Raw genomic sequence first — 25,395 nt, forward strand, 5'->3', positions numbered from 1 at the left:
TTAAATACTCTGCTTCATGTTATAAATGGAGCAGTTGAACCATTTGGGGGCCAATTGCAGCCAAGCTTGGTGTTTATTTATGTATGCATGTAGATACTTTATATATGTATACATTTTACATGAGTGATAGAGATATATATAGATATAGATATATATAGATATATCTATATATTCTTCTCCCTACTGCTGTGTACTTAATATACCTGGAGAAGGTTTCACATACGGATTTGCTCCAAGTATTATCTTTTGTAAAACAGATATGAAGATACATAAAGTTTTCCATTCCACGTAGTTAAGTATTAGGATTTTATTTTTACTTTTGAGTTAGAGCAGATAATTACATTCAACTTACTATTACAAATATTAAAAAGCAGTTTGTTTCAAAGCAGCCAATCCACAAAATAAATAAATAAATAAAAAAGATTAATTGTTGTGTACATTCCAACCCTCACACACACACACACACACACACACACACACACACACACACACAGGTATTTAGAGTTTACCATAGAACAGGGTATGCATTATATATAAAGTCACACAATGAAGGCATATAATAACAAAACGTGTTCCAATATATTGAAAGAGTTAAAAATAAAAGCAGAAAGCTGAATGCTTACCTCACGGAGTGATGTTTTCTCCTACCTTCAGCACAAAAGGAATTTGAAAGTGTAGATAAAAAGGGAGGCTTAACAATTATGCTCTCCTCTGCTATTGGCGCTGCATGCCCTAACCCATCTTCCTCAGTAACCTTGGAAACCAGTTGAGCAAATGCTAACCTCATTCAAACATGTCTGCTGCCTGCCAGACTGTTAAAGGGAAAGTAGAACCAAAATGTAACAGCTTAAATAAGTACAGTAAGTGAGCTGTCTTGCCTCCGTGTCATTAGACACTGTAATCTATTTTATGTACAGCACATGCATCTAGTGGTCATTACAAACATACAGTATGACTGTACTGACTTATGTACCGTGTAAACAAATCGTCTCAACAAAGTGTATTTCGGGTTCACTAACAAAAGGAAGAGGCGGAATACAGCAATTATTCTGAATAAAATGATGAAGCAACATAATAAGTGTCCCTTCATATTTTACTATAGAATCTATCTATCTATCTATCTATCTCCTGCTTTACATTTTTTTACATTTCAGATGAGTGATTATGATCACCTCTTGTATTTATTCATCTTTTCAATAAGCAACATGGACTGGTTAATGAATTTATGTATAAAAATTAATTAAAAATATATATAAAAAGTCATACAAACCATCGGCAGCTTGTTATTCAACAAACTGAGACATGCCTTTATCTCATAATTAGGCTAGCAGACTTGTCACAATATGAATTTACATTTTCATTGGATGATTCAATTGCATGGTCTCATGCGAGTTGGCATTACGCAGGGTCTTCATGTGTGTGTATTTATTTCGCTCTACAGGATCCTCACCAGCAAAATACAATAGAAGAGACAAAAAAGAAAGGTTCTCATAGTGTAGTGTATCAACCAGTTACATTTTTAGAAGAAGAATTAAGTAATTTATCTTCTATTTTGCGAGGCAAAAAGGCCAAACAGTTGGATCAGACACTAGTTTGAGAGAGTTCTCCTGTGTTTTTTTTTTTAAGTGCCAAGATCCAATCACGTTGGGGTTTCACAGTCAGGAGCTATTTCTTACCCTTGGACACATTCAAACTGACAACAGAAACTTTAGCCTGCACAGCATGTACAGTATGGTAGAAGAAAAAAAAAAACATTTCAAGAAAGATTCAAGTAAAAAAATGTATCATTGGATTTAGCCTCCACCACGTCGTTTTTCCTAGTTTTAGAATAACGTTTCCATAATGTAAAAATAAGAATTTACTCACCGGTAATTCTATTTCTCGTAGTCCGTAGTGGATGCTGGGAACCCCGTAAGGACCATGGGGAATAGCGGCTCCGCAGGAGTCTGGGCACAACTAAAAGAAAGCTTTTAGACTACCTGGTGTGCACTGGCTCCTCCCACTATGACCCTCCTCCAAGCCTCAGTTAGGATACTGTGCCCGGAAGAGCTGACACAATAAGGAAGGATTTTGAATCCCGGGAAAGACTCATACCAGCCACACCAATCACACCGTATAACTCGTGATACCATATCCAGTTAACAGTATGAAATTTAACTGAGCCTCTCAACAGATGGCTCATAACAATAACCCTTTTGTGAACAACAACTATGTACAAGTATTGCAGACAATCCGCACTTGGGACGGGCGCCCAGCATCCACTACGGTCTACAAGAAATAGAATTACCGGTGAGTAAATTCTTATTTTCTCTGACGTCCTAGTGGATGCTGGGAACTCCGTAAGGACCATGGGGATTATACCAAAGCTCCCAAACGGGCGGGAGAGTGCGGATGACTCTGCAGCACCGAATGAGAGAACTCAAGGTCCTCCTCAGCCAGGGTATCAAATTTGTAGAATTTTGCAAACGTGTTTGCCCCTGACCAAGTAGCAGCTCGGCAAAGTTGTAAAGCCGAGACCCTTCGGGCAGCCGCCCAAGATGAGCCCACCTTCCTTGTAGAATGGGCTTTTACTGATTTAGGATGCGGCAGTCCAGCCGCAGAATGCGCCAGCTGAATTGTGCTACAAATCCAGCGAGCAATAGTCTGCTTAGAAGCAGGAGCACCCAGTTTGTTGGGTGCATACAGGATAAATAGCGAGTCAGTTTTCCTGACTCCAGCCGTCCTGGAAACATACATTTTCAAGGCCCTGACTACGTCCAGTAACTTGGAATCCTCCAAGTCGCTAGTAGCCGCAGGCACTACAATAGGTTGGTTCAAGTGAAAAGCAGATACCACCTTAGGGAGAAACTGGGGACGAGTCCTCAATTCTGCCCTATCCATATGGAAAATCAGATAAGGACTTTTAAATGACAAAGCCGCCAATTCTGATACACGCCTGGCCGAAGCCAAGGCCAATAACATGACCACTTTCCACGTGAGATATTTTAGATCCACGGTCTTTAGTGGCTCAAACCAATGTGATTTTAGGAAATTCAACACCACGTTGAGATCCCAGGGTGCCACTGGAGGCACAAAGGGGGGCTGAATATGCAGCACTCCTTTTACAAATGTCTGAACTTCAGGTAGTGAAGCTAGTTCTTTTTGGAAAAAAAAATCGACAGAGCCGATATCTGTACCTTAATGGAGCCTAATTTTAGGCCCATAGTCACTCCTGCCTGTAGGAAGTGCAGAAATCGACCCAGCTGAAATTCCTCTGTTGGGACCTTTTTGGCCTCACACCAAGCAACATATTTCCGCCATATGCGGTGATAATGTTTTACCGTTACATCTTTCCTGGCTTTAATCAGCGTAGGAATGACATCCTCCGGAATGCCCTTTTCCTTCAGGATCCGGCGTTTAACCGCCATGCCGTCAAACGCAGCCGCGGTAAGTCTTGGAACAGACAGGGCCCCTGCTGCAGCAGGTCCTGTCTGAGCGCAGAGGCCATGGGTCCTCTAAGATCATCTCTTGAAGTTCCGGGTACCAAGCTCTTCTTGGCCAATCCGGAACCACGAGTATTGTCCTTATTCCTCGTTTTCTTATTATTCTCAGTACCTTTGGTATGAGAGGCAGAGGAGGGAACACAAACTGACTGATACACCCACGGTGTCACTAGAGCGTCCACCGCTATCGCCTGAGGGTCCCTTGACCTGGCGCAATATCTCTCCAGTTTTTTGTTTAGGCGGGACGCCATCATGTCCACCTGTGGCCGTTCCCAACGATTTACAATCAGTGTGAAGACTTCTGGATGAAGTCCCCACTCTCCCGGGTGGAGGTCGTGCCTGCTGAGGAAGTCTGCTTCCCAGTTGTCCACTCCCGGAATGAACACTGCTGACAGTGCTAGCACGTGATTTTCCGCCAATCGGAGAATCCTTGTGGCTTCTGCCATCGCCGTCCTGCTTCTTGTGCCGCCCTGTCGGTTTACATGGGCGACCGCCGTGATGTTGTCGTCTGACTGGATCAGTACCGGCTGGTTTTGAAGCAGGGGTTTTGCCTGACTTAGGGCATTGTAAATGGCCCTTAGTTCTAGAATATTTATGTGCAAGGAAGTGTCCTGACTCGACCATAGTCCTTGGAAGTTTCTTCCCTGTGTGACTGCCCCCCAGCCTCGAAGGCTGGCATCCGTGGTCACCAGGACCCAGTCCTGTATGCCGAATCTGCGGCCCTCTAGGAGATGAGCACTCTGCAGCCACCACAGCAGAGACACCCTGGTTCTTGGAGACAGGGTTATTAGCCGATGCATCTGAAGATGCGATCCGGACCATTGGTCCAACAGGTCCCACTGAAAGATTCTGGCATGGAACCTGCCGAAAGGAATTGCTTCGTAAGAAGCCACCATCTTTCCCAGGACTCGCGTGCAGTGATGCACCGACACCTGTTTTGGTTTCAGGAGGTCTCTGACTAGAGATGACAGCTCCTTGGCTTTCTCCTCCGGGAGAAACACTTTTTTCTGGACTGTGTCCAAAATCATTCCCAGGAACAGTAGACGTGTCGTCGGAACCAGCTGTGACTTTGGAATATTCAGAATCCACCCGTGCTGGTGTAGCACCTCCTGAGATAGTGCTACTCCTACCAACAACTGCTCCCTGGATCTCGCCTTTATTAGGAGATCGTCCAAGTACGGCATAATTAAAACTCCCTTTTTTCGAAGGAGTATCATCATTTCCGCCATTACCTTGGTAAACACCCTCGGTGCCGTGGACAGTCCAAACGGCAGCGTCTGGAATTGGTAATGGCAATTTTGTACCGCAAATCTGAGGTACTCCTGGTGAGGATGATAAATGGGGACATGCAGGTAAGCATCCTTGATGTCCAGGGATACCATGTAATCCCCCTCGTCCAGGCTTGCAATAACCGCCCTGAGCGATTCCATCTTGAACTTGAATTTTTTTATGTATGTGTTCAAGGATTTCAAATTTAAAATGGGTCTCACCGAACCGTCCGGTTTCGGTACCACAAACAGTGTGGAATAGTAACCCCGTCTTTGTTGAAGTAGGGGCACCTTGACTATCACCTGCTGGGAATACAGCTTGTGAATTGCCTCTAGCACAGCCTCCCTGCCTGAGGGAGTCGTTGGCAAGGCAGATTTGAGGAAACGGCGGGGGGGAGACGCCTCGAATTCCAGTTTGTACCCCTGAGATACTACTTGCAAGATCCAGGGATCCACCTGTGAGCGAGCCCACTGATCGCTGACATTTTTGAGGCAGCCCCCCACCGTACCTGGCTCCGCCTGTGGAGCCCCACCGTCATGCGGCGGACTTGGAAGAAGCGGGGGAGGACTTTTGCTCCTGGGAACCTGCTGTTTGTTGCAGCCTTTTTCCCCTACCTCTGCCTCTGGACAGAAAGGACCCGCCTTTTCCTCGCCTGTTTCTCTGGGTCCGAAAGGACTGTACTTGATAAAACGGCGCTTTTTTAGGCTGTGAGGGAACCTGTGGTAAAAATGCTGATTTCCCAGCTGTCGCTGTGGAAACTAGGTCTGAGAGACCATCCCCGAATAACTCCTCACCCTTATAAGGCAAAACTTCCATGTGCCTTTTGGAATCTGCATCCCCTGTCCACTGCCGAGTCCATAAGCCACTCCTAGCAGAAATGGACAATGCACTTATTTTAGATGCCAGCCGGCAAATCTCCCTCTGTGCATCTCTCATGTATAAGACTGAGTCTTTTATATGCTCTATGGTTAGGAGAATAGTGTCCCTGTCTAGGGTGTCAATATTTTCTGACAGGGAATCTGACCATGCAGCGGCAGCACTGCACATCCATGCGGACGCAATAGCTGGTCTAAGTATAATGCCTGAGTGTGTATATACAGACTTCAGGATCGCCTCCTGCTTTCTATCCGCAGGCTCCTTTAGGGCGGCCGTATCCGGAGACGGAAGTGCCACCTTTTTAGACAAACGTGTGAGCGCTTTATCCACCCTAGGAGGTTTTTCCCAACGTGCCCTATCCTCTGGTGGGAAAGGGAACGCCATTAGTAATTTTTTAGGGATTACCAATCTTTTATCGGGGAAAGCCCACGCTTCTTCACACACTTCATTTAATTCTTCAGATGGGGGAAAAACTACGGGTAGTTTTTTCTCCCCAAACATAATACCCTTTTTAGTGGTACTTGGGTTTATATCCGAAATGTGTAACACCTCCTTCATTGCCTCAATCATGCAACGAATGGCCCTAGTGGACATTAGATTTGACTCATCGTCGTCGACACTGGTATCAGTATCCGTGTCGACATCTGCGCCTGCCATCTGAGGTAGCGGGCGTTTTAGAGCCCCTGATGGCCTTTGAGACACCTGGGCAGGCACGAGCTGAGAAGCCGGCTGTCCCGCATTTGGCATGTCGTCAATTTTTGTGTGTAAGGAGTCGACACTTGCACGTAATTCCTTCCATAAAACCATCCACTCAGGTGTCTTCCCCGCAGGGGGTGACATCACTTCTATAGGCATCTGCTCCGCCTCCACATAATTTTCCTCATCAAACATGTCGACACAGCCGTACCGACACACCGCACACACACCGGGAATGCTCTAACAGAGGACAGGACCCCACAGAAGCCCTTTGGGGAGACAGAGAGAGAGTATACCAGCACACACCAGAGCGCTATATAATGCAGGGACTAACTGAATTATGTCCCCTATAGCTGCTATAATATTTACTGCGCCTAAATTTAGTGCCCCCCCTCTCTTTTTTACCCTTTTCTGTAGTGTAGACTGCAGGGGAGAGCCAGGGAGCTTCCTTCCAGCGGAACTGTGAGGGAGAAATGGCGCCAGTGTGCTGAGGGAGATAGCTCCGCCCCTTTTTCGCTGACTTTTCTCCCGCTTTTTTAAGGATTCTGGCAGGGGTAATTATCACATATATAGCCTCTGGGGCTATATATTGTGATTGTTTTGCCAGCCAAGGTGTTTTTATTGCTGCTCAGGGCACCCCCCCCCAGCGCCCTGCACCCTTAGTGACCGGAGTGTGAAGTGTGTATGAGGAGCAATGGCGCACAGCTGCAGTGCTGTGCGCTACCTTGGTGAAGACAGAAGTCTTCATGCCGCTGATTTTCCGGACTTCTTCTTGCTTCTGGCTCTGTAAGGGGGACGGCGGCGCGGCTCCGGGACCGAACACCAAGGCCAGTTCCATGCAGTCGATCCCTTTGGAGCTAATGGTGTCCAGTAGCCTAAGAAGCCCAAGCTAGCTGCAAGCAGGTAGGTTCGCTTCTTCTCCCCTTAGTCCCTCGTTGCAGTGAGCCTGTTGCCAGCAGGTCTCACTGTAAAATAAAAAACCTAAATTATACTTTCTTTCTAAGAGCTCAGGAGAGCCCCTAGTGTGCATCCAGCTCGGCCGGGCACAAAAATCTAACTGAGGCTTGGAGGAGGGTCATAGTGGGAGGAGCCAGTGCACACCAGGTACTCTAAAAGCTTTCTTTTAGTTGTGCCCAGACTCCTGCGGAGCCGCTATTCCCCATGGTCCTTACGGAGTTCCCAGCATCCACTAGGACGTCAGAGAAATGGTGTGTTTAGAGGCATCATTACAAAAGGAGAGGTTTACTGAGAATTTTTTTGAAACATGGGAAAGTTACATAGATACCCTTGCCCACCTTCTCAAAGAACAGATCTGGAAGTGTTGTAGGAATACGTTATGGTATGAGAAGCGTGTATATCCTCAAGACCTCCCGATTTCCTTCAAGACTGATTAGAGCAGGGTGGATTTGGGTATTGGTGACGCTTCTTTTTCTTAAAAATGGATGGATGGAAGGTGGAGGATGCAGATCCAGGTTCACACTATTTTCCAAGACTTGTTATTTTGTTATTGCTATTATCATCATCCTTTATGTATATGGCACCACAAGGGATCCACAGCTCCCATTACAGAGTATATAAACAAATGAGCAAAACAGCACTGGCAGGTCACGACAATATAGGATAAGTATGGAAAACCAGGAGTTAGGTGCCATCAAAAAAAGTATGGAGTATAAGATAGCGTAAGTAAGAGTAGGAGAGGAACATGAGGGGACATGGTCCTGCTCTTGCGAGCTTACACCATTTGTGAACATACTGCTCACTTAAGCTTGTTATACTTGGACAAAATGTTCTTAATGTGTGTTATCTTGTACTCACATTGGTGCTAATTCTGACCTGATCGCTGCTGTGCGTTTCCGCACAGGGGGCGATCATGCCTGAACTGCGCATGCGCAGGTGCCGCTGTGCGCCGGCACATGCCAGAGTTGCTATCGGCATCTCAGCCCAGCGATCGCCTCTGCCTGATTGACAGGTAGAGGCGTTCGCTGGGCGGGAGGGGGTGAGCCAGTGGCATTGGGCCGCCATTTTGGGGGCGCAGTCTGGGCAACACAGGCATGCCTGACCGTGCAGGGGGCGGTGGCTGCGTGACGTTGCACGCAGCCGCTGCGACCCAGAGAGCGACGGGTGGCTCTCTGCCAGCGCGTTGGTAGGGAGATACTTTTCAGGTACAAAAGCATCGCCGCCGTGCCTGTGCAGGAGGTGGCAGAGCCAGACAGGCGGGGCGGACTAGCCCTGTGCTGGGCGTTCGTCCCGTCCCCCGCATGTCTGTAAAAGTGATCGTAGATGTGCTAAATTTAGCACATCTATGATGAAGTCTGAATTACCCCAATTGAAAGCACTTCTCTTTGAAATTTTGTGTGTGACCGGGGGATGCAATTACAATACCGGCTGTCGGGATCCCGTTACGCATGTAACCCATGTGACAATCATGCTTCAATAAAGAATTTTTTTTTTAATAAAATAAATAAATAAATATTGATTTAAGTTATTCCATGACTCTCATCACCGCCCACCATCTGGTTGTAGTGTCTTAGATTCATAGGGCTCATACTTGCCAACACTCCTGATTGATGGACATATTTACAGTGATGGCTAACCTTGACACTCCAGCTGTTGTTGAACTACACATCCCAGCATGCCTTGCTACAGTTTTGCTGTTTGCCATGCTAAAACCAATACAAGGTTAGCCATCACTGTATTAGGACATGCTCCCAATACTGCATGCCCGTTTTAGACAAGGTCAAAGGGTTACATTTATATTTTGGACAAGGCAATTTCCCCTTTGGATGCTGAAAACAGTGGGGGGTTTTATGTAGAAATCATAATAGACCGTATATTGGGGCTTGGAACAATCAATGTAAATTAAATATATTGAGAAGAAACCAGCCATGAATGAAATCATGGTTAAATGTGTATAAAATGTACACAATATTAAACCTAAATAAACAAAAGAAGATTTGCTGGCCCTGAAGCTTGATGCCTGAGGTGTAGGGGGATGGGTGGAAAAATGCTACTCTGGTCCTGTAATGGCAGGCTCACCGTTATCACAGGTCTGGCCAGACTGTGCAGCCATATAGACAGAAAAGTTTTGTTTGGGGATAGTTCCAGATTGAATATACTCTAAAAACAGCAAAAAAAAATAAATACATTTCAGAATGATTTTAGTCATAACCGACACAAAAGGTATTTGTTTTGGTCTTCAGTGACACACTCTCTCCTAATCTGGTATTAGTAGGATGAACTGCATTACAATTACTTAATCTCTGCATTCTCATGCACATTTCTCCTTACAGTAGTAATGATAATGAATTTTACCTTGTTGCAGTTGTGCACAATTGCCTAACATTTGATATGATGTTTGCCACCTGTAATGGAAACCAGAGGAAATCATTGGCCTTAACACAGTCACAAAGGGGTCTATTTAGTAAGCCTTGGATGGAGATAAAGTACCAGTCAATTGGCTGGTACTTTGGGGGACATGTACTAAGCAGTGATAAAAGCGGAGCAGTGAGCCAGTGGAGAAGCTGCCCATGGCAACCAATCAGCTGCTCTGTATACTTTGATAGTATGCAAATTATAAATGTTACACCAATGCTGATTGGCTGCCATGGATAACTTCTCCACTGGCCCACTTCTCCACTTTTATCACTGCTTAGTACATCTCCCCCTTTATCTCCGTCCACTTTATCTCCACCTGAGGCTTAGTAAATAGACCACTAAGTAATTTGCTGCACATCGTTTAGGTTTAAGATATTTTATCACAGTTTTTCTCTGATCAAACGTGTGACAAGTGTTAGAAGCGAGAACTTACTTTACTTCAATGCGGTATTTTGCAGTAAAAAGACATAAAAAGCGCATTTGTCTACACACAGATATTTTGTGGGCAGAATAGCATTAATGACATTGCACTAGCGGGAAGTAGTCAGGAGACTGCCGGTCACAATACCGACACCTCCATCCTGCCCCCTGAAAAACCTGACAGTCGGCATGCTGACTAACAAGGACTATTCCCACTCGTGGGTGTCCATGAACGCAGGGGGCTTCGTTGTGCTCACCCCCCAATCCCCCGCCTGCGCTAGCATTCTGCGTCCGGGATGCTGACCGCCGGGATCCCGACCGCCGGGATCCCGGCCGCCGGTAAAGCATACCCAACCCATACTAGCAAGCCAGGATTTCAACATCGATTTACTGTTTTGTAATTTAAAGTATATACATTCTTTGCATATACGCATACTGATCAAATATGACATACAGTACAGGATTTAGTACAAGTGCTTCTGTAGTGCTATAAAAGGCAATGCAAGGTTTTTGCAAGATTTAATCAGAAATATTATTATTATTATTAACAGTTTCTTATGTAGCACAGCAAATTCCGTTGCGCTTTACAATGGGACACAATTAGAAGACAAAACTGGGTAAAAACAGTCATATAGGGAGGAAGACCCTACTTGCAAGTTTACAATCTATGGGGAATATGGACTAGAGTGAGAATTCTGGGTAAATGGAATACTCCCTGTACTTGCCTAAGGACCACTGATGCATAAAGTGATCAAATTGGCTGCATTATTATAAATAATGGTCAAGTCCACAAAACGCTGCCGCAACTTTGTACAGAAATTGGATTGTGTGTAAGGGCAAGTTAATTAAAATCATGGACAAGAAACATTTTTGTTATTTAACATACCGTATGTGATTCTCCTGGAATGTCTGGAGCCTTCCCTAATTAGGGGGGTGGGGGGTTCAATTAGCCATGGTATATTACCTCCTCTAATTGATCCACCAGGGTATATCCAATTAGCCCAGAATGTCGCAGGAAAAAAAAAATCCCTGATAACGGACCTGTTTTAGCATTCGCGAAAAAACATGGATCCGGGAATTTATAGCGGAACGAAGTGTTTCCGTTTGAAAATGGGTCACTTTTTGCACAAAAGAAAAAAAACTTGCTGGAATTGAACTGAACGAAAACCACTGGCCAAAAACAGACAATTTTTGCAGGGAAAAAATCTAGCCATTAAAAGCCGACCAACACAGTTCTAAAAAAAAGGGGTGTGGATCATTAGATCGACAGTGTCTAGGTCGACAGGGTTTGAAGGTCGACAGGGTTTATGGGTCGACATGTTCTAGATCAACAGGTCAAATGGTCGACATGAGTTTTTCCATGTATTTTTGGTGTTGTTTTCTCCGTACAGTGACCGGGAAGCCCAATTAGTGCACTGTGTCCCCTCGCATGGCTCGCGAATCGGTATTGTCGAAAACGCGCCCAAAACCTGTCGGAAATGCCCGCAAATTTGACAAAACAGGTGTATCGGCGGGAGAATTCAACGATCCATTTGTTTTTCGACAAGTCGGAAAAACAGCACTGGAATTGAATAAGTCTTATCCAGATTCGGCCTAAAAAAGTTGAAAAGTGCAGTTTTTCCGACGTGTCAGAAATTCCAACACTAATTGAATAGACCCCATAACAGAATATTTATGGCATAAACTTCTAATTTAAGGCAAGCCAACCATATAAACGGTGTATTATATGCAATACTAAGCAGCTATGATGATATAAAAGATGTGCGTTCCAAGTACCTGCCCACTAATAAACTGTACAGTATGTAGAACAGGGTGAGGCTTCAACGTCTTTGCCTACTGGCATAGTTCTTTCTATTTGAAAGGATTTTTTTATGGCGTTTATTAACTGTTTCACTGTAATTAATAATAGCGTAAATGTAATCCATGTTCTCCAAAGAAGAAATACAAAAGTAACTTAAAGTGCAGAAACGGGTTATAAAACTCCATAAATGATACACAAGCCATAATCTATATCAGGATGCTGAATAAACATTAAAATTATAGGTATAATATAGACACTATATTATAAATTCCTTGGGGTGTCATGTATAATAGGGGCACTATCTGGGAAATGGTGCAATAAGATTGACATTTGATCCACCCAAAAAATAATAAATATCAATAATCATAATAATAATAAATTATTATTATTAATCAACCTTATGTTAACCCACTACAAAAAACTATATATATTATATACACTGCTCAAAAAAATAAAGGGAACACTTAAACAACACAATGTAACTCCAAGTCAATCACACTTCTGTGAAATCAAACTGTCCACTTAGAAAGCAACACTGATTGACAATCAATTTCACATGCTGTTGTGCAAATGGAATAAACAACAGGTGTAAATTATAGGCAATTAGCAACACACCCCCAATAAAGGAGTTGTTCTGCAGGTGGTGACCACAGACCACTTCTCAGCTCCTATGCTTTCTGGCTGATGTTTTGGTCACTTTTGAAAGCTGGCGGTGCTTTCACTCTAGTGGTAGCATGAGACGGAGTCTACAACCCACACAAGTGGCTCAGGTAGTGCAGCTCATCCAGGATGGCACATCAATGCGAGCTGTGGTAAGAAGCTTTGCTGTGTCTGTCAGCGTAGTGTCCAGAGCATGGAGGCGCTACCAGGAGACAGGCCAGTACATCAGGAGACGTGGAGGAGGCCAACAACCCAGCAGCAGGACCACTACCTCCGCCTTTGTGCAAGGAGGAACAGGAGGAGCACTGCCAGAGCCCTGCAAAATGACCTCCAGCAAGCCACAAACGTGCATGTGTCTACTCAAACGATCAGAAACAGACTCCATGAGGGTGGTAAGAGGGCCCGACGTCCACAGGTGAAGGTTGTGCTTACAGCTAAACACCGTGCAGGACGTTTGGCATTTGCCAGAGAACACCAAGATTGGCAAATTTGCCACTGGCGCCCTGTGCTCTTCACAGATTAAAGAAGGCCCTCACTGAGCACATGTGACAGACGTGACAGAGTCTGGAGATGCCAAGGAGAACGTTCTGCTGCCTGCAACATCCTCCAGCATGACCGGTTTGGCAGTAGGTCAGTAATGGTGTGGGGTGGCATTTCTTTGGCGGGGCCGCACAGCCCTCCATGTGCTCGCCAGAGGTAGCCTGACTGCCATTAGATACCGAGATGAGATCCTCAGAGCCCTTGCGAGACTATATGCTGGTGCGGTTGGCCCTGGGTTCCACCTAATGCAAGACAATGCTAGACCTCATGTGGCTGGAGTGTGTCAGCAGTTCCTGCAAGACGAAGGCATTGATGCTATGGACTGGCCCGCCCGTTCCCCAGACCTGAATCCAATTTAGCACATCTGGGACATCATGTCTCGCTCCATCCACCAACGCCACATTGCACCACAGACTGTCCAGAAGTTGGCGGATGCTTTAGTCCAGGTCTGGGAGGAGATCCCTCAGGAGACCATCCGCCACCTCATCAGGAGCATGCCCAGGCGTTGTAGGGAGGTCATACAGGCACGTGGAGGCCACACACACTACTGAGCCTCATTTTGACTTGTTTTAAGGACATTACATCAAAGTTGGATAAGCCTGTAGTGTGTTTTTCCACTTTAATTTTGAGTGCGACTCCAAATCCAGACCTCCATGGGTTAATAAATTTGATTTCCATTGATAATTTTTGTGTGATTTTGTCGTCAGCACATTCAACTATGTAAAGAACAAAGTATTTAATCAGAATATTTCATTCATTCAGATCTAGGATGTGTTTTAGCGTTCCCTTTATTTTTTCGAGCAGTGTATATGTGTATATAGATATAGATCTAGATAGATAGACAGACACACACACTTGACCTCTGGGGAAGTCCTAGCATATTGAAAGGGACGAAGCGCGTTGGCCAGTCACTGGTTCTCCACTCTCTCATGTGATTTACAAATAAGCATATACATTGTTATCAAATTGTACGAGTCCATTTTTTTTTCTTTTGTGTTTCATTAAATGTGCAAAAACGAAATGACACTATCAGAAGTTTCTTCCCCTTTGGGAGCTTTTTTAGTTTTAAGGTTCTCTGGTCTGATGAATGGTGCTGAGGACTCCATCTAGTTACAAAGAGACACATGTGTAATATCACGCAATACTTGAGCGGCTGTGGGAGGAGGAGAATACTGAGAGGAAAGAAACTGCCTCAAAAGACACCTACCACGAGCTAACATTCTTCATTTGTCTGGTACGCACATTTGAATATAATTTTTGGATATTTTGAACAGTCAAGTTCGATTTTGAACACTGAAGGCACAGCTAATTTACCATCAGAAATTAGATAGATAGATAGATAGATAGATAGATAGATAGATAGATAGATAGATAGATAGATAGAGATAGATAGATAGATAGATAGAGACTGAGATCTTCCTCTGGGGAAAACACCCAATAGATAATGATGGATGTATGTAAAGCTGTCTAAAGATGGTTTAAAAACGAATTTATGAAGAATATCTAGATCTTGAAGATTCAATTACTTTCAATGATCTGGGCGAATTTCAAGGAATGATTTCATCATCCTACTAATGCAAGCTTCTAAGTGCCCAGAATGGAATTTAAAATGAAATAGCCTCTGACCAAAACACTCCACCAGAGATCCACATAGACACAAAATCATCAGTGTCTGTGATGATCCTCGCTCTCCAGTCTCACTTTTGACTTTTGCCAAAATCTTATTGAGGTCTTCTCCAAAGAGAATGTCTCCCTTGAAAGGAAGCACCTCCAGGGTTTTCTTGGTATCCATATCCACCGACCAGGATCTCAACCAAAGGATACGTCTGGCCAAGACGGACGTAGTAGTAGCTTTGCCACCAGCACCCCGGCATCGGAGGCCGCCTCCTTAAGTTACAGAGAAGCCGTGGTAATATACGCGAGACATTGTCGAGCATGCTCAGATGCGTTGGAAGGCTACTCCACCTCTGGCTTCTGAGCTCACGCCTCAACCGCTTCAGCAGCCCAAGTTGCTGCAATGGTTGGCCTATGCACAGCCCCCGGTAAGGTGTAAATCGCTTTCAAACAACCCTCCACACGTCTATCCATCAAATCCTTCAGAGAGGTGACGGTAGTTACTGGCAGAGCAGAGGAAACTACCATACGCGCCCCATGAGAATCTACAAAGGAAGGAGTTTCCCAATTTTTTACATCGTTCCGCAGACAGAGGATAGCGAGCCAACAGTCTCTTATGCAGTGTGAATTCTGTTCCCGGATTATCCCATGAGTCCTGACATGTGTCAGCCAGGAGTTGAGAATGAGGTAAAACTTGTTTAACCACCTTCTTACGTTTAAACCTATTCGGCTTTTTAGGGACAGCCTCAGGCTGTGGAATCAGTATATGTACCATCCTCCTCAGGGGAAGTGTCTGGGATAACAGTGGATTGGGAGGAGGTAATGGCCCATTTAGAAGACGACTTAGTCTTAGGTGGGCGAGAGTGACACTTAGATTCAGTCAATGACCGGTTCAAATGCTGTGACTGAGTGGAGATTTGATCTGCCCATGGCGCATTAATAGCAGGGACCATAAACTGCTGCATCGGCATAGATGGTCCCACAGGGGGCGCCAATTTAGTTACAAGCGTGTTTAACAGCATGGAAAACGTAGCCCAAGATGGGCCCCTTGATGCCCCAGGTGCTACCGACCCACTAGGGGGTAAGGAACCCCCTGAACCAGAACTCTCAGCTGCCAAAGTTTCCTCCATCATGCCTGCGGCCTCATAACCACGCAGTGTGGGAGAAGCCCCATTGTCGTTGCCACGTGTAGCAGACATAACTATGTGCACAATATTGGGCAACGAGGTACAAAGTGTAGAAGCACTATACCTATCAAGAAGTCTCAGTTAAGCATGCCTAAGGTGGCACATACTGAGTTCAAGAGATATAGATTATATGGTGGCTATAAATCACAAGTACAAATACACCGTCAGTATATCTTGTGATACAATCCTATATTAAACAGAAAGAAAAACCTGAAACACATGCCCCCCCTCAGGTGTAGCAATATAGGAATAGCACGCGGAGAGAAATGCCTTGCAATAAGGCAACCATGCAGCAGCTACATGCACACACACAGATATAGTCACACACAGACCATTCAGAAATTATGTACCATAAAACTGCACTGGACTAGCAATACAAAGTAATACTCAGTATGGCTATATGTGTTAACAATATATATAAGAATGCACAGTAAACACTGGATGTATATCACAGGGTGTTTGTACCACACAACCCTGACTGTATGCACTCTTTCTTAACCAACACTGTGCCAGTGACAGGTAGAATACATAAGTGTCCTGTAAGAAGCACAGCACTGGCAATCAGGCGGTTCTACAGAGGAGGATTTGCCCCAGCAGTCCTGAAAACAGCACAGCTCAATCTATGATAGCCGCTGGTCAGGAGTGAGGGAGATATGCAGCTCCAGGGCGGGAACATTGCAGAAATGGCGCCCTGGGGCTGGGGGGAGGGGCTTCAAGTCCGACCTGCTCCCCCTGCTGGCATCCCCACCAGGCGCTGCGGGCAGTAATAAGCGGGGTTAATATAGTTTAAAAAAAAAAAAAGAGAGAGACCTGTGCCTCTTAACTGTCCCTGGTGGCTAGTGGAGCAAGCTGCCCAGTAATCAGTGCCCATGCCAGCGCGCGGCCCGCCTCCTACGGCCGTGCTGGATCGCGATACAGTGCGGGCACAGAAGCCCCTTACCTCCCCCTTGTCAGCGGCCTCGCGATCCGGGAGGTCGGTGTGTGTGTGGCTGAACTTTAGAAGAAACTAGAGCCTCCGCTGCAGTGACCCGACAAACCAGGGTGCGGGAGTATACAGCGCCGCTGGGAGTGATGTAGCTGCATCAGAGACGTCTATTAGACATAGCCTGCTGCAGCCCTTGTAGATTCTTCTTTTCTGTCAAATTTAAAGCTAAGAATAGGCTGCCTGAGGCAGCCCCCTGTTAAGTGACCTGCTACTGCAGGCACCAACTACAAACGGAGTTCCTGTGCAGGGAGGCGGGGTGATATAGGAGGCGGCGCTATGCATCTTGGGAAGAAGGTCAAAGCTTTGAGCCTGTTGGTGCCTCGGATCAAGATCCTACTCTACACCCTGATGTTAATCCTTGTGGAGCCCAGTGTACCCAGCAGCAGAAATGACATTTTTTGCTTTTACGGATGATTTTCTGTTGTACTTTAGTGAGCCTCGGGAGGCGATCCTCTCCCTTTTGACAATACTCCAGGAATGTAATTTGTTGACGGGATTTCTTGTTAAATTCACTAAAACTGAAGCTCTAGCTGAAACTGAAGGTCTGGGTGAGGTGATATGTTTCCTTTTAGATGGGCACAACCTTTCTAGGACTGAGAATTCCTGCCTCTCTTTCTGTTTTATACTCCAACTTTACACACTTTATTAAGCAAATGTTGTCAGACTTTGCAAAATGTAAACCCCTTCCGGTTTCTTACAGCGTCCCATTTTTACACATTACGGCAGACAGCGTCCCCCTTTTTTATACATTCCAGCAGACAGTGTTCCCCCTTTTACACATTACGGCAGACAGGAGATAGATAGATAGATAGATAGATAGATAGATAGATAGATAGATAGATAGATAATACTTACTGTTTCCGCTGGCTCAGGCTCCTCGTGCAGCTTCTGGCAGATCCCGGGCAGCCAGGGAGAAGGAGGAGGGAGCGCAGTGTAATTGGTGGAGGCGCTGCTGCTGGCCCTCTCCTTCACCATAGGCTGCCCTCCGCCGCTGTGAATGCTGGGAAGCGCATCCCTGCATTCACAGCGGCGGAGGGCAGCCTATGGTGGAGAAGAGGGCCAGCAGCAGCAGCGCCTCCACCAATTACAGAGCGCTGCTGCGGCTCCCTCCTCCACCTCCCTCCTCCTTCTACCCCCGATCCCCCCGTAATTAATGCGCTCCTCTGCGGCACACAGCGGCAGCCATGCAGCATGTAATGAGCCAGTTTGAATCATTACATGCAGCTCTGACTTTGGGCCCCTGGACAGTGGCGGGCCTGCACTGGCGGTAGTTCAGCCACTGGTAATAACCACACAGAATTATACATATGCTGTCAGTACGCTTGTTTATACTTGTGTTTACTAAAAGAATGGCAGAAAACTTTTCTATACCTGCCACAGTTTCACAACTAAAACACTTCACAAGTCTGTTGTGCAGCCAAAAGAAATGTATAACCGTAAATTATAATTTGATCACTGGATGGTGCGGTTCTATTTTTTGATGCACCTAATAAAAACTGATGTTATGGAGAAGTAAACTGAAAATATTAGTAATGAGATGATGAATTCTGAAGAGTAAATCCAGGGGAAGCAACTTGTGAAGTATTTGTACCACTCACTAATTTTAGACAATACGAATCACATACAAGTTACGGGGTTGGGTACGAAATCTCGGCAATTAATATCCCGACGGTAAGGATGCCAATAGCGGGCCTAATTCTGAGTTGATCGCCGCAGCAAGTTTGTTAACAGTTGGGCAATACCATGTGCACTGCAGGGGGGGGGCAGATATAACATGTGCAGAGAGAGTTATATTTGGGTAGGGTGTATTCAAACTGAAATCTAAATTACAGTGTAAAATAAAAGCAGCCAGTATTTACCCTGCACAGAAACAAAATAACCCACCCAAATCTAACTCTCTCTGCAAATGTTATATCTCCCCCCTGCAGTGCACATGGTTTATTGCTAACAAACTAGCTGCTGCGATCAACTCAGAATTACCCTCAGCATCCCAACAATCAAAATCCTGACGGAAACTGCTAAGTATTTAAACCTTACCCAACCACTCCCACAGCCTAACCCTAACTGTACTCTCCCCCAGCGGCCTAACCCTGACCTCCATACTTACAGTCAGGATCCTATCCTGAGCGCTTCCCAAGTTATATTTGGCATTAAAAAAAAAAAAATGGTTTTACTTTATGCTGCCAACTGTGAAAGTTTCTTGTCATCCGTAAGTTTGCATATTTTGACATTTCAATGTGCTCAAGTGCTCTGTGTGTGTGACACCATCTGGTGATGTTAAATCTTGTTGCTTCTTTCTATTACCATGTTATTAACCAATTTTATTACTGAAATACTAGTCACTAAATATTCAAGTAATTTCTGTAGGCCTCTATGACAGATTAGGCAACCCGCAGTTGTGGCGCTCAGCGAAACGTCATTGTAATAAAACGGACAAGGAAGAGAATATGAAAACTCCAGACTATCATTAAAAGATCACATGATATTCCAGTATTCATGTAGACATATATTAGGTATCATTTTTGTCACAATAAAGGGGTCTATTAGTAAATATTTGTAGGATATTCCTGAAAGCAAACATTTTTGGAGGTACCCGCAAATATTATACGTATCTCCCAAATGTAATATAGAGGGATTGCAGCAGATATTGCCAATATCTACAATATCTTCCACAGTCCCTTCATTTTCATCCACAATTGTAGCCCATATATTGTATGGGGACGGATGTGCCTCCATATTTACTAAGCTCTGGAATGTGAAGCATTTTGGAGCTTGGCCCTAATAGCTGTGTGTTCCCTACGCTTTATTTTTTGGGCAGGCCACCCCGGCAAAATTACCTTTCAGCTTACTGTTAAGAACCAGGCTGCGGATGGCGCCTGTTTAAATAGGTCATCGTTTGCAAGCCAATCACAGCTCGTGAACAGGCAGCCAATTTGAAGCAACCGCGGCAAGCCAATCACAGCTCACCTCATCATAGCTCTGCTTGTTTGTGGCGTCCTACGTTAGACGCAGCGGAGCAGAGCCTTCAGTTCGGCAGCGGTGTTGATAGGAAGCAGACATCGCCTGAAGAGTTCCAGTAGCAGCTGAAGACGCGAGAATGCAAGTGGTACAGCTGATAGGAAGCTGAATGAAGCTCCCTGCTGCAGCCTCTCCCAATGTACCGGTAGGTGGCCTTGGCCACCAGTAACATACCCCCGTTCCCTAGACCACCAGGTGTTGGACATTAGACCCGTGGGTGTAATCAGGCTTCAGGCCTGTGGGGCAGGAAGAAAGCCTGTGCTACAAATAAGTGACTGGGCATTAGGGCCAGGTCACTTTATGTGCCGTACGGTAGTCAAGCAATAGCCTGAGCCCCTGTTGAGTGGCTGAGCATTAGGCCCGGTTCACTCTTTAGTATCAGATAGGTAAGGGGGTCCTCTACTGTGTGGTTTAAAGGGTATAAGAGGTACTACTGTGTGGGCTTAGTGTTCAATAATGGGCCATACTGTGAGGGCATAATGTGCAAAAAGGGGCCATACTGTATTGGCAGAATTTGTGTTCCTGCTAGGCTATATCAGTGCTGCACCCTGCCCATTTCTGAAATGTGAAAAAGCACCCTGACCTTTTTCAGTGCACCCTTTAGGATCATAAATCGCCCCCTTGTGTACGGAATGCAACAGTTAGAGTGCATGTTACAATGTAGTTGTCTACTCTTTGCCCACCTCTGAAATTGGAACAGGATTTCTATCCTTCGTGTAGTGGATGGCAGAGGGACTGTAAATGGCATCACTGCTGCAGCTGAGTGAAAGAACAGGGTAAGCAGTGAGCATGTACTACAAGAAAAAAAGAAACAATGACTAGCACCCTAGCTGCAGCTTGGCACTCGTCCAATAGAACACCACTTCTCTCTTAGATACACAAAAATATATGATGAACGATCTCCAAGCGCTGCTACATAAATCCGAAATCCTTATGTCCTGAGAATCCTCAAAGAAACAGTATAACACCACATATGAGAAGATCTTTTATCTTTATGCTGTTAACCCGTTGTGTCGCTAAAACTGACCTTTATTATAAACAATGAGTTCCCATAAAGGTTTCTTTCAAAGTTTTTCACAACTTCTTCTATTCACGGTTTTGTGACATTTAAAACATCAGCCCATTAAAACCTGGCTTACCTTTATGACAAGCCATATATGCATCAAAAAGGTATCTTTTATGTCCTTTCCTTCACGGGGATCTTCTGTGTTTTCAAATAAAGCCTTCCATACGATTTTTAAAAATCAACTCCGTATTTTTTTTCTTTTTTAGAAACACTATTTTATTTTCACCAAAAGTGTGAAACTTAAAAAGATAAAATTACAAACACAATCAAAGGTACCCTACTATAGACAGGCAAGGCCACTTCCACTTACACCCCTTAGATGGAATGGGGGATCGGTATAAGCCATTATTGATTTTAGATATTGCAGTCAATCAAGTGGGTATCCAAATAGGTGGTAGGGTCAAGTCTGGGGTCCTTATATAACAGTACCAACGCGTTCCAAACCATTACCGACAGCACCCTACAAGTTATTAGGACAGTGTCCTAATAGACCTTAATGCATGGGAAAAAACAAAACAATCAACTCAACTGCTTTAATATCAAATGCCCTGTCCCGGTGTATAAATCCACCAAATTATCAGTTCTAAATGCCCGCCAGTCACAATGTGGAGATACAAATTCATTTTTATTGTTTCTTAATATATTTTACCTATGTATCTCCTACTTGCTTATTTCAGTTGTTCTGACAAGTGAAGGTAAGCTGTAGAAAATGTGCACTGAAGCGTTTTGCACAGGCAGATGCAGTGTCAGGCAAATGCAGAGTCAGAAGGTAAATCTGCAAAACAGCCATTAGAAGAATGCAGTAGTAAGGAAATACCAGTTCTACCACAAGCATTTCCAGCTATGTGACATCATAGTATACAGGCTGTGCCATTCAGTAAGTGTCACAATAGACACTGCTACATCCGTGGTTAATAAAAACCATTAACAGCAACTATTACATCAGCATAAACACCAATTAACATTTTTAGCAAACAGATTTTTTTTTTTCTTACCATCAGTAAACAGATAACTGCTGTGAATGGGAAATGTGGGACAGTTGTGTAATCACTGGACTTTATTCATACGATTCAGTCACTTCAAGTCATGTTTGGGAAATTCACCAAGTTTTTCTAAGCAATTTGGACGTCTATATTTCATGATAGACTGTCATGTACATTTTTTTTTTTTTAAATAAAAACCCATTGGACTAAATGGTTAGTTTACGTCGTCAAAATTGGTTGCTGTTTAGATTTTACACTGGGGATATTTTGTAAATGGTTCAATAAAACAGGTATTAGTCAACCAGCCAGTATTTACAGGAATGTTCCTCCCATGACGCAGGAATCTTGTCTCAGGTGCATCATCCTAGTTACACTAGAGAACAGTTTCATGCCTCAATTCCTGGCCCCCCAAATCTCTTCATCGCCCCTACTACCAAGAGGGGAAGGGAAAAGGTGAATGTATTAGTTCATACTCCCCACACTGTATAAGTTACCACATGCACTGCGGAAGTGAGCAGGGTAACCCCCTGTGAGCAGTGGAGCTGCAGCAGTCCTGGGTATAGAATATAATTGATGTTTTCAGCCCAATAGGGATTGTTTTTTTCCCATTTGATTCCATGAGGAAGATGGTTGCTACAATTGCTTGCTTCCTTCTGATGTAAAGTTTTATGATCCAATTGTACTGCTACATACACTACAAGGTCAGTAGCAATCTCTCTCATTAGTGCATGTGCATAAGTGAACCAATAGTAGCTGAAACAATCAGCTGTTTACATTCCCACCAATGGCATGTAACCATTGTTCGTACTGATGGTGGCCAGCCAACAATGCTGTACTATCCTTCCAATGGGCATCTCTGCTCTGGAGGGCAATTTGGAGAAACCTTACCCCACTCAAGCACCCCGATTGGTGGATGTGCAGACCCTCTATCTGCAGCCAGTCATTTCGATGTAGTGTGAAAGATGTCCATTACAGGATGGGTGATGCTGCCGCCCCCCCCCCCCCCCCCCTCTCACTTCCAGACCCACCACTTAGCCACAGTAGGTCATGGAATGCTACTAAGCTTTGAGTATATCTATGTTAAATATATCTGCACAGCGAGTTGATTATTTATAATTGGTGGAAAATTCTGTCCTCCCACATCACACTAAAAAGTAACATAACTAACAGTGCATGTAACTCAAGAAATACAATCCTGACAAAAAAACAACAAGAAAACCCAGCTCATTGTGCTAATTAACCATTACATGCATACTACTGATCATCCACTTTGTAGATTATGTGACATATGCTGCAGAAAAATGCATATACACTATACAATCTGAAACTGAAAATAGGATTGTTTTTGAACAAGTTGTGGGCAGACATCTAGGCACAATAAGACACCAAATTGGTGTGGCAAAAATGTTGACTAAGCAGTGGTTAGCTGCCTAAAATTATTGCCAGCATAGTTGCAAGAAGAGACCTCAGTGACTTCTAAAAGATGTGTGATCACTAGAGCATCTTTGGCAAGAGAGTCAGGGGGTGATTCAGATGCAGGTGCAGGTAAAGGTTTTACCTCTGCGGGCAAGTATCCCAATGTTTACCTCTGGGGGACACAGATTGTCGCAAGGATGTTGGGGTTGGCAAATACATATAATGATGCAACTGCACGGTCACCAATGCACATGGCAAGCAGGTCATTTAGAGCCTGTCAAAGGCAGGTGCAATGTCTGATGGGCCACATCTTTATATGCACATTGGCAGATTTGCGCTGCATGGTAGGCATCTTAATAGGATGCCCATCTGCAATGCAACAAGGGGTGTGCAATAAGTTTCTGGACACAGGAAACGTTTTATATTTACAAACAAAAGTGAACATTACATTTTTAATGTACTCGCCAGAGGAGTCTATGCAAAGTTGCATGTGCTCAAAGCACTTGGTGAAGCTGCTGGGTTTGTGTAACAAAGCAGGTATGTCTTCTACATGCTGGATGAAAGTCTCCACTGCAGCTTTCAGTGACTCAAAACAAATTCCACATATCTTGCACTTGATTTGTGGGAACATAAATAAGTTGCAGGGGGCCAGGTCTGGGCTGTACAGCGGATGATCAAGCTCCCTAATGCGTTCATGGGACAGAAAATCCATCACTTTCCTGAACTTGTAGGCAGGTGCATTGTTGTGATAGAGCACAAGTTTTTGGACACTGCCTTGAAAGGGTTTTCAGCACCTGCAGCAGACATTGGTTGGCATACCAGTCCTCAGTGACTGTGTGCTGCTGAAGGAGTGGTATGGCAGCATGACCAGTCTAGACCACAAAAACAGCCACAATCTGCTTGACCACGGTGCGCTCATGTCGGAACTTCTGTAGCGGTGCACTTCCAACTGGGGTCCACTGTATACATATATACACTAAACTATCGATGAATAGCGTTTTTGAAATTGGCAGAAGATCCCACACACATGTATTAAGGTTCCATGGAATCGGAACAGTGCAACTGGACCTCTTATGGTACAGATCCTTGGGGTACTCCACTGGTAACATTTCCCTCCTGTGAATGCACTCCATTTACCACAACTCTGTTTTCTATCCTTCAACCAAGATCTTATCCATTCAATAATCCCAATATACAATCCCAAACTTCCCTCCCCAAAAGCAGCTCACTGTCGCAGACCACTCTTGTAGCTGTAGAAGATCATGGCTCTTCAGTGGCCTCTATTGAACTCCAGAACGAGTTTGTGAAGGACACGAATATGTTGACTTCTTCGGTGTGCAGTGCTGCTTATATAGAGTTCTGTGCCTTGACATTACAAAGAACTTTAGTCAAAGATTACAGTTCACAACAAGACAGTCAGATTGTGTCTACTCCATCTATGCACTACACCTTGCATTATCATAAAGATGTCGAAGCAGCTGTGGCAAATATCCGCCAGCATTATTTTAAACAAACATATGAGTGAACGTGGCGCCAACTCTACAGCACGAGTACCTTTTCCAGCACTGAAAGGTTCTACAGGTTACAGAATGTTACGGGGCTCATTTTCCTGGCATGGTGTGGGTGCACTCACTCCCTCTAAAAGGTGGGACCACCGCTAGCCACTACTTTATCGAGCAGAGTAATCTTCATCTCAATGTGGCAACATGTCTTCTTTGATGAGAGGTGTGTCTTCCAAGTGGAAATGACCCCACATACAGAGAATGTATGCTCACCCGTTGATTGAAGAGCTTGACTTTGATGTCATCCATATGTCATGGCCTTTTCAGTAACCAGATATGAACATAATCAAATATTTATAAGATAATCTGGAGTAACGTCTGGACATCGTTTTTCTTGACAATTGTACTGTGCAACATTCCTCATACAAAATTCCAGACACTGTAATAAGACTCAATGCCATAGTGCATACAGGCCCTCATTCAGCTTAAGTTGCAGTTTTGCTAA

General features: G+C 44.5%; 1 protein-coding gene across 2 annotated transcripts in view; it reads right to left on the minus strand.

The window, feature by feature from the left end:
- MAP7D2 (MAP7 domain containing 2) overlaps positions 1 to 25,395 on the minus strand; it is a 295,213-nt gene that overhangs the window by 180,298 nt on the left and 89,520 nt on the right. Inside the window, exon 1 of one of the 2 annotated variants that reach the window (XM_063955751.1) lies at positions 624 to 646. The exons of the other annotated variant lie outside the window; for it this stretch is intronic. The gene's annotated coding sequence lies outside the window, so the exon portion shown is untranslated. Of the gene's footprint in view, positions 1 to 623; positions 647 to 25,395 lie in introns of those variants that run through there. 2 annotated transcript variants of the gene reach the window in all.

This window comes from Pseudophryne corroboree, chromosome 2 (assembly GCF_028390025.1).
Source record: "Pseudophryne corroboree isolate aPseCor3 chromosome 2, aPseCor3.hap2, whole genome shotgun sequence".
Lineage (NCBI taxonomy): Eukaryota > Metazoa > Chordata > Amphibia > Anura > Myobatrachidae > Pseudophryne > Pseudophryne corroboree.